The sequence below is a fragment of the Amyelois transitella genome, chromosome 26 (genome assembly GCF_032362555.1).
Source record: "Amyelois transitella isolate CPQ chromosome 26, ilAmyTran1.1, whole genome shotgun sequence".
NCBI lineage: Eukaryota > Metazoa > Arthropoda > Insecta > Lepidoptera > Pyralidae > Amyelois > Amyelois transitella.
Window position 1 is genome coordinate 6,395,661 of NC_083529.1, and position 12,916 is coordinate 6,408,576.

Consider the following 12,916-nt stretch of genomic DNA (forward strand, 5'->3'; position numbering starts at 1 on the left):
TTCGCAAATCCCATGTGCATTATCTTTTTTACTGAGATGTAAGATACCCTTCTCGGTACTCCGCACTATATGTTTGCAATATTTCATGTAAATCAGTTCAGTGGTTTAACTGTGACGAGTTATTTGTATTGATAAACATAGACATTGTGACTTTGACATTAACAGGACAATAGGCTACTGATAATATTTCTATTGCTTACAATCAAAGAATTAATATCGAAGTAATATTAAAAACTGAAGAGGCTTCAACACTTGGGATTCCTCTTTTAGGCGATGGGCTAGCAACCTGTCACTATTTGAATCTCAATTCTATCAATAAGCCTAGCTGAACGTGGCCTATCAGTCTTTTCAATACCGTGGCTCTGTGGGTAGGTAGAGCAAGGGATATATACTTGAATGTATGTATATAGAATAATAGAATAGAATAGATTTATTTTTAAAATTGGATACAAGGTATCACTTATCGACGTTACATCACTTAAATCTAATTATAACTACTACCGCTTCCAAAGCGCATGTGTAGAAGAAGCGGCGGAACAAACTACACTGCAGCATTTTTTTAATATGTACCATAACAACTTTATACGCATTACGGCCATTAAAAAAATTATCAAACTGTCGAGAACTGCTTAAAATTTGCACTGGCAAAATGGCAGGGCGCCAGGACGGAGTTGGGGCTGTGGGTACCTACAAGTAATTAAATTTTCTTTATAGCTACTCTTAATTGATTGCATTGGGACGTCCTAATTCTGACGGTGATGATTTGCTTTGTTAATACTACATGCATATGTTCACGTCTATATCCCTAGCGGGGTAGACAGAGCCAACAGTTTTGAAAAGACTGATAGGCCACGTTCAGCTATTTGGCTTAATGATAGAATTGAGATTCAACTAGTGACAGGTTGCTAGCCCATCGCCTAAAAGAGGAATCCCAAGTTTATAAACCTATCCCATTGGCGCCTTTTACGACATCCGTGGGAAAGAAATGGAGTGGTCCTATTCTTTTTTGTAATGGTGCCAGGAACCACACGGAACTTAATACTACATGACAAGTTAATTAACTAATTTCTACCCGAAACTTCGCCAGCGGGAATTAAGCTCTATCTACAAAACACATAAAAAGACAACATATAAAAAGCAAAGAAATAAACGTCACCAACTAGAAGTGACGATGACAACAAGTACTGCGATTTCAAAGCTTAATAACGTTTGACTAAATTTGTAGATCTATACTAATATTATAACGCTGAAGAGTTTGTTTATTTGTTTGTTTGAACGCGCTAATCTCAGGAACTACTGGTTCGAATTAAAACATTATTTTTGTGTTGAATAGACCATGTATCGAGGAAGGCTTTAGGCTATATTACATCACGCTGCAACTATTAGTAGCGAAGAAATAATGGATAATGTGAAAAAAATGGGGAAAATTATTCACCCTTTACTTCAATGATGCCCAAAATAACTATTCCATGCGGACAGAGTCGCGGGCATAGCTAGTGGTTTATAAAAAAAATATATTTCTATTTATATATGAGATTTTAAAAGCTTTAAAATAAATTTCAACTGTATTTTTTTTTTATTCCACAAAAATAACTGAACAAAATGAAAATTTTACAGGGCTTTTAAATTAATTTAACTTAAAAGCAATAAAAATAATAGTCCGTTAAAACCACTATCGAAAATATTTCAAATGTGTTAGCATTTTATTAATATTATTTTGAATCTAAATGGTGAACTGGAACATAATTTTTTTAACTTCTAGTTATTTTAAATTGCAAATTTCCGAACGAACTGGACGTAACTAATACCAAACCATAGATAAAAAAAGTTTAAAATAACGACGGAACCTCTCGAGAAAAAGGTAAGTAGTGCTCTTGCGCTTCGCTTGGCTCATCTTGGCGGGACCACTGCCGTGCCTCCAGATACATCTAAGTATACTAATATTATAAAGCTGCGGAGTTTGTTTGTTTGTTTGAACGCGCTAATCTCAGGAACTACTGGTTAGAATTGAAAAATTCATTTTGTGTTGAATAGACCATTTATCGAGGAAGGCTTTTGGCTATATAACATCACGCTGCAACAATAAAGAACGAAGAAATAATGGAGAATGCAAAAAAAATCGAGGAAAAATATTCAATGATGCCTAAAATAACTATTCCACGCGGACGAAGTCGCGGGCACAGCTATACATATATATAATCACGTCTATATCCCTTGCGGGGTAGACAGAGCCGACAGTCTTAAAAAGACTGATAGGCCACGTTCAGCTGTTTGGCTTAATGCAAGTGATTTATTTATTTTATTACTCGGCAATAAAGATATAACAAACAAACAAAGTTTTATTCTAAGCTCACGTCAAATGACTAGTAATGAAACTAATTTTCTTTCCCACTATCCCAACACTACACAACTCTTATCGACAAAACTCATCGATATATCAACAGCTACCATTACAGCACTAAAAATGAGGGTCCATTTTGCTGATACAGAGAACAAATTGAGTTAAATAAGGCGGAGTAGACATCGCCGGAACAATTCTGCAGATTAGGGCGCGACCTTAGATCACGGAAAGAGGAAATTATAATGTTTTGTTTATTCAGCAATAAAAAATTGTTACTTTTATATTTAATAAGTAAATCTTTTCTAGACTGTTGGCTTTGTTTACCGCGTAATGGATCATGACGTGTCTTTATGATATTATGTAAGTAAGTAGGTACCTATACGCAACATAAAGTGTCTAATAAAAGAATTAAAAAAATATTTTAAGTGTACATATTAAAAGTGTAAAAAACTATTAATATTTATATAATTCATTTCATAATTTGGACATATAGAAATAAAATAAATATGTAAGTACAGTAAAAATAAAATTTATTTAATTTACTAACAATCACACATACAACATTTAATTCACATATGTTTCCCAATAGTTACATTACTATACAATTAAGGACTTATAATTTCGCTCAAATCAGACAAGAAGGACTATTTTTTTTATTAAAAACAGATTTTTTTTTCGACGAAATTGATCAAAAAACCTACATATGTATATAAAGACAGAAATTTGCAATTTATCATATCTCCTCTTAACTTTGATCTCAAAATTCGTCCTTGGTCCGCGAACTCAGTAATAGCAAGATTTTCTTGTTTATGCCTTTTATATCAACGGTTATTCGGGTATTTCCAAACAATGAGCCATTTTGATGCAAGATATTAAAGGAGATAATAGCTTGAAATTGTTACAACAAAGTAACATGATATTTCCGTAAGATTTAAAAAAAAAGAGCCGTGTGGTTCCCGACACCAATACAAAAAAGAATAGGACCACTCCATCTTTTTCACATGGATGTCGTAAAAGGCGAGTAAGGCTTACAAACTTGGGATTCTTTTTTAGGCGATGGGCTAGCAATCAGTCACTATTTGAATCTCAATTCTATCATTAAGCCAAATAGCTGAACGTGGCAATTCAGTCTTTACAAGACTGTTGGCTCTGTCTACCTCGCAAGGAACATAGACGTGACCATATGTATGTATGTAAGTCGCGTTAAGTTCCTGCCACATCAGATATGGACCACTCCATCTCTTTCCCATGAATGTCGTAAAAGCAGGCTAAGGGAGTAGGCGAACAATCATCATACTGCAGGCTTTCACGGTAGCGAAGAGGAAACATAGTGTGTGTCGGCTGTTTCTCTTTCCAAGCACATTGTAAAAGACAATTAAGGAAATGGCTAATAAACTTGCGATTCTTCTTATAGACGATTGGCTAGCAACCTGTCACTATTTGATTCTCAATTATATTCTATCATATTATACATTGTAGGTGGCATTAAATTCCTCACAGGATTACCAAAAAAACCATGTCCCAATTTGTGGGTTGCGCTTTATTCGTTGCTTCTTGTGGGTGGAGCTTTTTTAGTACACGGCGTTAAATTCTCGCTTTTGGTCGATCGCGCTAAAAATCACACAGGCGAAACTGCAAATTTAATCTAGTAAAAAAATAACATGAAAATTAATGTATATCTTAAGGCACCTGGTTTCCCAAGACATTTTTCTTTCATGAGTACCATAATATGAATGTATATAATTATTTTGCGAGGTAAGGAAGTTCATCTATCATCTTTCTATGAGATGAATGGCATATTTATTGTTGCGGACGTGGTATAAGAATAATAGATCTTCAACAGTAACACGCAATAAGTATATTTCATTAAGAAGAAGCATTAAATAATTTTCTGTTGATATATTATGTATGTTCCGTGTGGTTCCCAGCACGAAAAGAAAAAGAATAATAAAATAAATAAATAAATAATAATAAATTAATATATACAGGACAAATTACACTGATTGAGTTAGCCTCGAAGTAAGTTCTTTGAGACTTGTGTTACGAGATACTAACTCAACGATACTATATTTTATAATAAATACTTATATAGATAAACATCCAAGACCCAGGCCAATCAGAAAAAGTTCTTTTCTCATCATGCCCTGGCCGGGATTCGAACCCGGGACCTCCGATATCACAGACAAGCGTATTACCGCTGCGCCACAGAGGCCGTCAAAGATGGAAGAATAGGATTATTCCATCTCTTTCCTATGGATATCGTAAAATGTGACTAAGGAATAGGCTTATAAACTTGAGATTCTACTTTTAGGTGATGGCCTAGCAACCTGTCTCTATTTGGATCTAAACTCTATCATTAAGCCAAACAGTTGAACGTCGTCTATCAGTCTTTTAAAGACTGTTTTCGCTGCCTACCCCGCAGAGGATACAGACGTTATTATATACATGTATTTATTTATATATTTGAACTTCATTACACAAAATACAAATGTATAGCACAATTGGCGGACTTAATGCTAGAAGCATTATCTACCAGTCAACCATTGGGTCTGACAGAAAACTTTATGTAAGTTCAAACTAAATAAATATATGTAAGTATACAATGAAATAAATAAACGTCACGTAAAAAAAAAAGAAAACAAGAAATTCCACAAAATGTTCGCTTTGAATATATCTTTTCGCATTCTTTCTAATAAAAATGGAGTGGATTCGTATGTTAGCAGTTGGTAACATCTTCTAAGATAATGTGTCGTGTAATAAGTTGCTTGGCGTTGTAAGTGGTGACCCAGATAACGGAATAAAACCTTATTTTTTGCCTTCTATAAATCCCAACTTATACATACATACATATAGTCACGTCCATATCCCTTGCGGGGTAGATAGAGCCAACAGTCTTGAAAAGACTGAAAGGCCACGTTCAGCTATTTGGCTTAATGATAGAATTGAGATTCAAATAATGACAGGTTGCTAGCCCATCGCCTAAAAAAGAATACCAAGTTTGTAAGCCTATCCCTTAGTCGCCTTTTACGACATCCATGGGAAAGAGATGGAGTGGTCCTATTGTATTATTAATCCTAACTTATAGGTATTCAAAATGCGAAAGTGAGTTTATTTGTTTGTTTGTCATCCCTTCACTGGTTATCAACTGAATTAATCATCTTTATACATTCAGTCAGAAAAGTATCGGGAATGGATTATTTATTTATCGTTCCAAATTCAAATTTTTGTTTTTTTTGTTGTTGTTAGATTGGCACAACTGTTTTCCATTTTGGCGCGGCGTTTGAGTTGCATCTGTTGTTTACATTAAATACAGTGCTATTTTTAGTTATATCATATCTAGTGTGTATTGCTAATTTCATAATGGATAAAAACATCGAACAAAGAGTTTGTCTTAAATTTTGCATTGCCAATGGAATATCGTGTTCGGAGTCACTGAAAATGTTACAGAAGGCTTACGGTGAATCGACTTTATCAAAAACTCGTGCTTATGAGTGGTACAAAGCGTTCAAAAGCGGTCGAGATGTGATGGAAGATTTGCCTCGCTCTGGTAGGCCATCAACGTCTGCAACTGAAGTTAACATCGCAAAAGTGAAGGAAATAGTGACTGAAAATCCTCATTCAACTTTGAGAGAGATAGCCACCGAACTTTCTGTATCTCACGAGTCGATCCGTACCATTTTAACTAATAATTTGGGTATGAAACATGTTGCCGCTCGGCTAGTCCCAAAAGACCTGAATTTTTTTCAAAAACTCAATCGCATGAGAGTCGCTGAGGACATGCTAGAACGAGTCAATTCCGACCCAACATTCATGAAACGCATTGTTACTGGTGACGAGACGTGGGTTTACGAGTTTGACATGCAAACTAGTCAACCAGCTTCGGAGTGGCGCCTTCCAACTGAACCGAAACCGAAAAAACCACGCCAAAGTCGTTCAAAAGTCAAAGTCATGTTGACTGTTTTCTTTGACTATCGCGGTGTTGTGCACTCGGAATTCTTGCCGGAAGATCAAACGGTAAATAAGGAATATTATTTGAGTGTTATGCGGCGTTTAAGAGAGCAAATCCGACGAAAAAGGCCAGATTTGTGGAAAGAAAATTCTTGGATTTTGCACCATGATAATGCACTTTCGCACAAGGCCATCATTGTGAACGAATTTTTAACCAAACACTCAACAAATACCATCGAGCAACCACCATATTCACCAGATATGGCTCCAGCCGACTTTTTTCTTTTTCCTAAACTCAAATTACCACTTCGTGGCACCCGTTTTCAATCGGTAGAAGACATAAAAGAGAATTCGCGGCGAGAACTGACCTCAATTCCGGAAACAGCGTTTAAAAAATGTTTTGATGATTGGATTATTCGTTGGCGTAAGTGTATCGTTTCTAAAGGAGCATATTTTGAAGGTGATAAAATAAATTTGGATGAATAACAAACAGTTTGTGTATTATTGATCTTTTCCCGCTACTTTCTTGAAAGAGTAGTATATGTATGCCGTTTATAAAATTACTAGCTGTCCCGGAAAACGTTGTTTTGTTATCCACATAAATAATTTTTTGAGTAATTTCTAGTTTAAGAAAAATGTTAAGAGTGTAAGTGTACTCCTTAGTTATAAGAGTTTATCGCTAAGGCTTATGAAAAATAGATGTTGGCCGATTCTCAGACCTACTCAATATGCTCACAAAATTTCATGAGAATCTGTCAAGCCGTTTCGGAGGAGTAAGGAAAGGAACATTGTCACACGGGCGATGTCTCGGGTAAAAGCTACTTGAGAATAATTTATCATTGACAAGAATTGCTAGCTAAGAGAAGAATCTGAAGTTCAGAAGATCAAGTTAGGCGTCTTTATTGTCAATTGTCATAACCATTTATAACAATTGTTTCACTGCGAACGAAGTCGGCTGTAACGCGCTAATCTCAGTAACTACTGGTTCGAGTTGAAAAATTATTTTTGAGTTAAATATACCATTTATCGAGGAAGGTTTTAGACTACATATATTACCTACATCTTGCTACAAATATTAGGAGCGAAAAAATAATGGAAAATGTGAAAAAAAAACGGGGAAAACTATTCACCCTCGAGGGCTTCAATGATGCCCAAAATAACTATTCCACGCGGACGGAGTCGCGGGCACAGCTAGTGTAAAATAATGGGAATTGTATTTCACCAAAACCCAGTGGAAATCCAGCTTTAGAAAACTCTGTTACATACAGCACAACAGGTGTTGCCAGTTATAATTGCTTTTGTGGCATCATATTTTTTTTTTTTTTTTTTATTTTGCGCAACTTTTTTATTGGTTTTGCTGGTTTCGATATGAGAATTGTTTCAGTTTTAACTGCCAATCGGAAAGAGGCAATCCAGTGTGGATTCATTGCTATCCCAATACATACATACATATAATCACGTCTATATCCCTTGCGGGGTAGACAGAGCGTACAGTCTTGAAAAGACTAATAAGTCACGTTCAGCTATTTGGCTTAATGAAAGAGTAAGCATCCAAATAGTGACAAGTTGCTAGACCATCGCCTAAAAGAAGAATACATACATACATACATAAAGTCACGTCTATATCTTACGGGGTAGACAGAGCCAATAGTCCCGAAAAGACTGAATGGCCACATTCAGCTGCTCGGCTTAATGATGGAATTGAGATCCAAATAGTGACAGGTTGCTAGCCCATCGCCTAAAAGAAGAATCTCAAGTTTATAATTATAAGCTTAAGCTTATCCTTTAGTTGCCTTTTAACGACATCCATGGAAAAGAGATAGAGTGGTTATATGCTTTTTTCTATTGGTGCGGGGAACCATACGGCACTTATTTAGCTATCCCAATCCCATATACATGCGAAAGTAATAATGTTTGTTTGTTTGTTTGTAACCTCTTCACGAATTTTCTACTGAATTAATCTTCTTGAAATATCATGTGTGTATAATTAAGATTCTGGAGAAGGACATAGAGTAGGTCCTCGGTTCATTCCTGTAAAAACTTAAGTTGCCGTGAGATTAGCGAAAAACCTATCCTATTAGTTTGCAGAATTTGAGCGACAAGTTTGTAGCTAAAATTGTCGCTTTTTGCAGGTGGCGTTTATTTAGCTGCTTTTTGTAGATAACGCTAGTTTCATCACTTTTTTTGTAAATAGTTTGTTGCCTTTTTTGGCAATATTTTCCTTTATCGCCATTATTTGAAGTAAAAAATAAATTGAATTAAAAATGAAGCGAAGTATGGAAGTGAGAGTATTATAAACATGTACAATTGTATATGGGCGTTACACTTTGAAAACATAATAACATAGCAGTCATTTAGAAACATGTGTACAGTCGACTGCAAAGAAATTAGGATTGTACGAACAAGGGTCAAGTTTATCTACGGCCGCATTTTTTTTTTAATTTTATACAAAAATAAATAAAACATTATTTAAACGGAAGAAAGTATAATATTCATGTCACAGTGACACAAACGCAACATTATACATACAGGGTGAATTTTTATTAGCTCAGGAAATTTTCACATCAAGTTTGGACGAAACTGAGTAAATTACTATAAAAAAGTTACAGAGAGTGTGGAGGGAAGGTTTGAGTGGGATGACCTAGACGAACATGTCTTCATCAAATTAAGGACGTCCTGGTAAAGGATCAGGTCAAAAGTACCCGAGCGAGTTCCCGTAGCGAAGGAAGTGTGCAGAGATCGTGGCTAGTGGAAAAAGGTAGCCTCTGCCTACCCCTCCGGGAAAGAGGCGTGACTTTATGTATGTATGCATAAAAAATTTACTATCCCATAAAAATTTTTTGATCAGCTGATTTGTCTTAGTGTGATAAAGTATATTTCTTTGCGTTTTTGCTTTTCGATTTTATTAAAACTTACACAGTTTCAATGTCCGAACATACTATAAAAAGATCCTCAACGAATAAAAATACACCCTGTTTACAAACATTCGAGGGTAATATTATGAAAACATAACAAAATGGCGGACATTTAGAAAACCATGTACATATTAATGTTACCGACTGTACTTGTAGCATGAGAATACACAATACACTCGTAAAGTTTTATGTGTTATGTCTTAATACACGTCAACGCGACGCCAGTTGACGCCGTGTACGATTGTAAGGGTATATGCACACTTAAGGGGAATTCTAAATGCCTCAGATTTTTCGTGGATGATTTTTTTATCAAAAGTTAAAATAAAAATCTGTAATATACATATAGTCACGTCTATATCCCATACGGGATAGACAGAGTCTCGAATAGACTGACAATTCAGATGTATGGCTTCATGATGTAATTGACATTCAAATAGTGACAGGAGCCGAATCATCGCTCCCGCTACATATGCACTTCGAGGCTAACGCAATTTGTGTAATTTTTAAAAGACAAAAGAAAAATATGGAGGTATTAATTCAGGAAATGCCTTTCAAATTGCTAAACACCTTTAACTTCAGACTGCAGAGTGTCAATTTCTTTAGCAAACCGTTTCCAAAGCCCCGCTCTCACAAATCTCGCAAATCTTCGATAATAGGCGCGGAATATATTACTTTGATTGATTTCTCTTAAGAGGGCATACCATGAGATGTCAACATTCGAGCGTATTTTCTGCTTACAAATAACCCGTGGAGCACCGCGAGTACTACGTTAAGAGTAGTCTAATCTGAAAAAATTAAAGTAACAGTATTGTGTCGAAAAAAAACTCAATGGCATTATAATTTAAAATAATATACAGAATAGTTTAAAAAAAAACAGCCGACCCGCTGTTGGTACATATGGTGACATTACTAACCTCATAAGCCTTCACACAATCACAACAAAGATACGTCCCGCTCAACCAATTAGAGCGAAGTGTCTAAATCGCGCTAGCGAGTATTTCTTGGTTTCTCAATAGCTGTGCCAGTTGAATTTCGATACTCGCACCGAACGCGGTAAATGCTATCGCTGTTTCGCTTTTTATTATGACGTGAAACGGGACAACGATAATATTTACGCGATAAAAATGGCGTCTTACTTGCCAGGCTACCGGGGCTGGTATAGAACTCGGGACATAAGGTTTGGTATAGGCAAAAACAAGATATTACTTGTTAGGTAAAATAGGTAAAAAAAGCATTTCACTATTCGCATTTTTAAAGGATTTCCATTTCATTTAGGGCAGCGATTGATGTGGCGTACCCTCTTAAGCCGCAGTAAAATACGGAGTATTTTTAAAAAATATTTTAAACGAAAAGCGGAATGATTGTAAGTTATTGAAATATTTATGGTACAAAAATATTTGTTTAATTTTTGTTAATAAATTAACCGGCTGTGCCTTGTGGTTTCCACTAATTGAACCAATTCATATCTTTTCATGGATGTTGTAAAAGGCCTCTAAGGGATACCTAGGCTTAAAATCTTGGGAAACTGGAGAAGGCCATATAATCTCGATTCCATCATGAAGCCATCCAGCTGTACATAGCCTCTCAGTCTTTTCGAGACGTGACTCAATGTATAAATTGACTGCCTCTGTGGCCCATCAGTAATACGCTTGTCTGTGACACCGGAAGTCCCGGGTTCGAATCCCGGTCAGGGCATGATGAGAAACGAACTTTCTCTGATTGGTTTGGGTCTTGGATGTTTATCTATCTAAGTATTTATTATGAAATATAGTAACGTTGAGTATCTCGTAACACAAGTTTTGAACTTACTTCGAGGCTAACACAATCGGTGTAATTTGTCCCGTATATATTTATTTATTTATAAACATATCTAAAGTAACGTCTTATAACTTACACACGTATGTAATAAATTAACAACTAAAATGATTTTGTTCGTATATTTATTTAACTTACGCACCTTAGCTAATCTATTATTGACGCTGTGCTTATTCTCCTTTTACGACATCCACAGAGAGAGATGAAGCAGTCCTTGGTGCTAAAACCCTATTCATTTGATAAATCAAATACACTTACTCGTAAACAGACTGCTTTTAAAGTCCACTCAATCAATTTGATGCACAATATTTTAGTGGCTCCAAAAAAAAAAAAGATGGCCGATTTTAAAGTGAAAAAAAGAAAAAAGCTCGTTCCATATTTATTATGTCATGTTGTTTCCCGCCTGAAAGAGCTTACCGACTCGCGTGGAAAAAGATTCGTGCCTTTTAAAAAAAAAGTTTCACCATTTGTGACACTTTAAAAATAAATATTAACACAATGTTTTCATTGTAAACGAAGCTTTGCAATTTTCTGTTCGGGTAGGTACATTTTTCAATACAAATTATAGGTATCTTATACATAAAATTCTTGTGTCACAATGTTCGTTCTCGTACTCCTCCGAATGCAATTTTGTGAGCATTTTAAATAGGTCTGAGAAGAAAAAGTGATAATGGTTGTCTACCCGTAAGATTTTTTTAACTAGAAATTACTTAAAAATTATTTACATGCCAAACAACGTTTACAGCTAGTATATTATTGAAGGGTAAATCTATTATGATTCACATACATGAAATCTTGGCTCATTCCCGGAAGTGGTAGGCAGAAACAAAACGGATAACTTTATTTTATTTTTCTTTTTCCTTTTTGAGTTAGTTATCATTGATGAAATAACTTCAATGTGATCAGAGCCTGATGAAGTTCGGCCATCAATTTAATATCTCAACAGCTCTATCATTAATGCTCTGAATGGTTACGCAAAAGTAACCCTCTTTACAAAAGCAGTTAGCGTGATATAGATATAGGTTGATAGGTCTAGGTTTCTGTATTTTTAGGGTTCCTTAAACAAATCGCAAAGAAACTATTATAGAATTAAATATCATATATCATGTTCTATGTCCATGTAAAAAATGGTTGACTGGATTGCTTTAGCGATAAGTCCGCCTTTATACCTAATGAGGTAGGCAATGGCCTGTGTTTTTTTTTCTGTTTTTTCTTTTTCTTATGGGGCAATGAAGAGGTTATCTATCTATCTATCTAAAAAATAACCCAGACTAGACATTAGGCTGGGCTGATCATATTGTTCTAATACCTATTAGTGTATAGTGCCGTGTGGTTCCCGGCACCAATACAAAAAGAATAGGACCACTTCATCTCTTTCTCACGGATGTCGTAAAAGGCGACTAAGGGATAGGCTTACAAACTTGGGATTCTTAGTTAGGCGATAGGCTAGCAACCTGTCACTATTTGAATCTCAATTTTATCATTGGGCCAAGTAGCTGAACGTGGCCATTCAGTCTTGTCAAGCTAGTTGGCTCTGTCTACCCCGCAAGGGATATAGACGTGACCATATGTATGTATGTACCTATTCGTATATCGGTGGTATGTGTTTTGTGGTGGCACACCTTGTCTAATCCAAGGTTTTTAGTTCATATTTTGAAGTTATATTCTAATTTGATTTGTCAAATTCAATAATTATTTGAAACTAGCTGTGCCCGCGACTTCGTCCGCGTGGAATAGTTATTTTGGGCATCATTGAAGCCCTCAAGGATAAATAATTTTCCCCGTCTTTTTTTCCACATTTTACATTATTTCTTTGCTCCTTATAGTTGCAGCGTGATGTTATATAGCCTAAAGCCTTCCTCGATAAATGGTCTATTCGACGCATAAAGAATTTTTA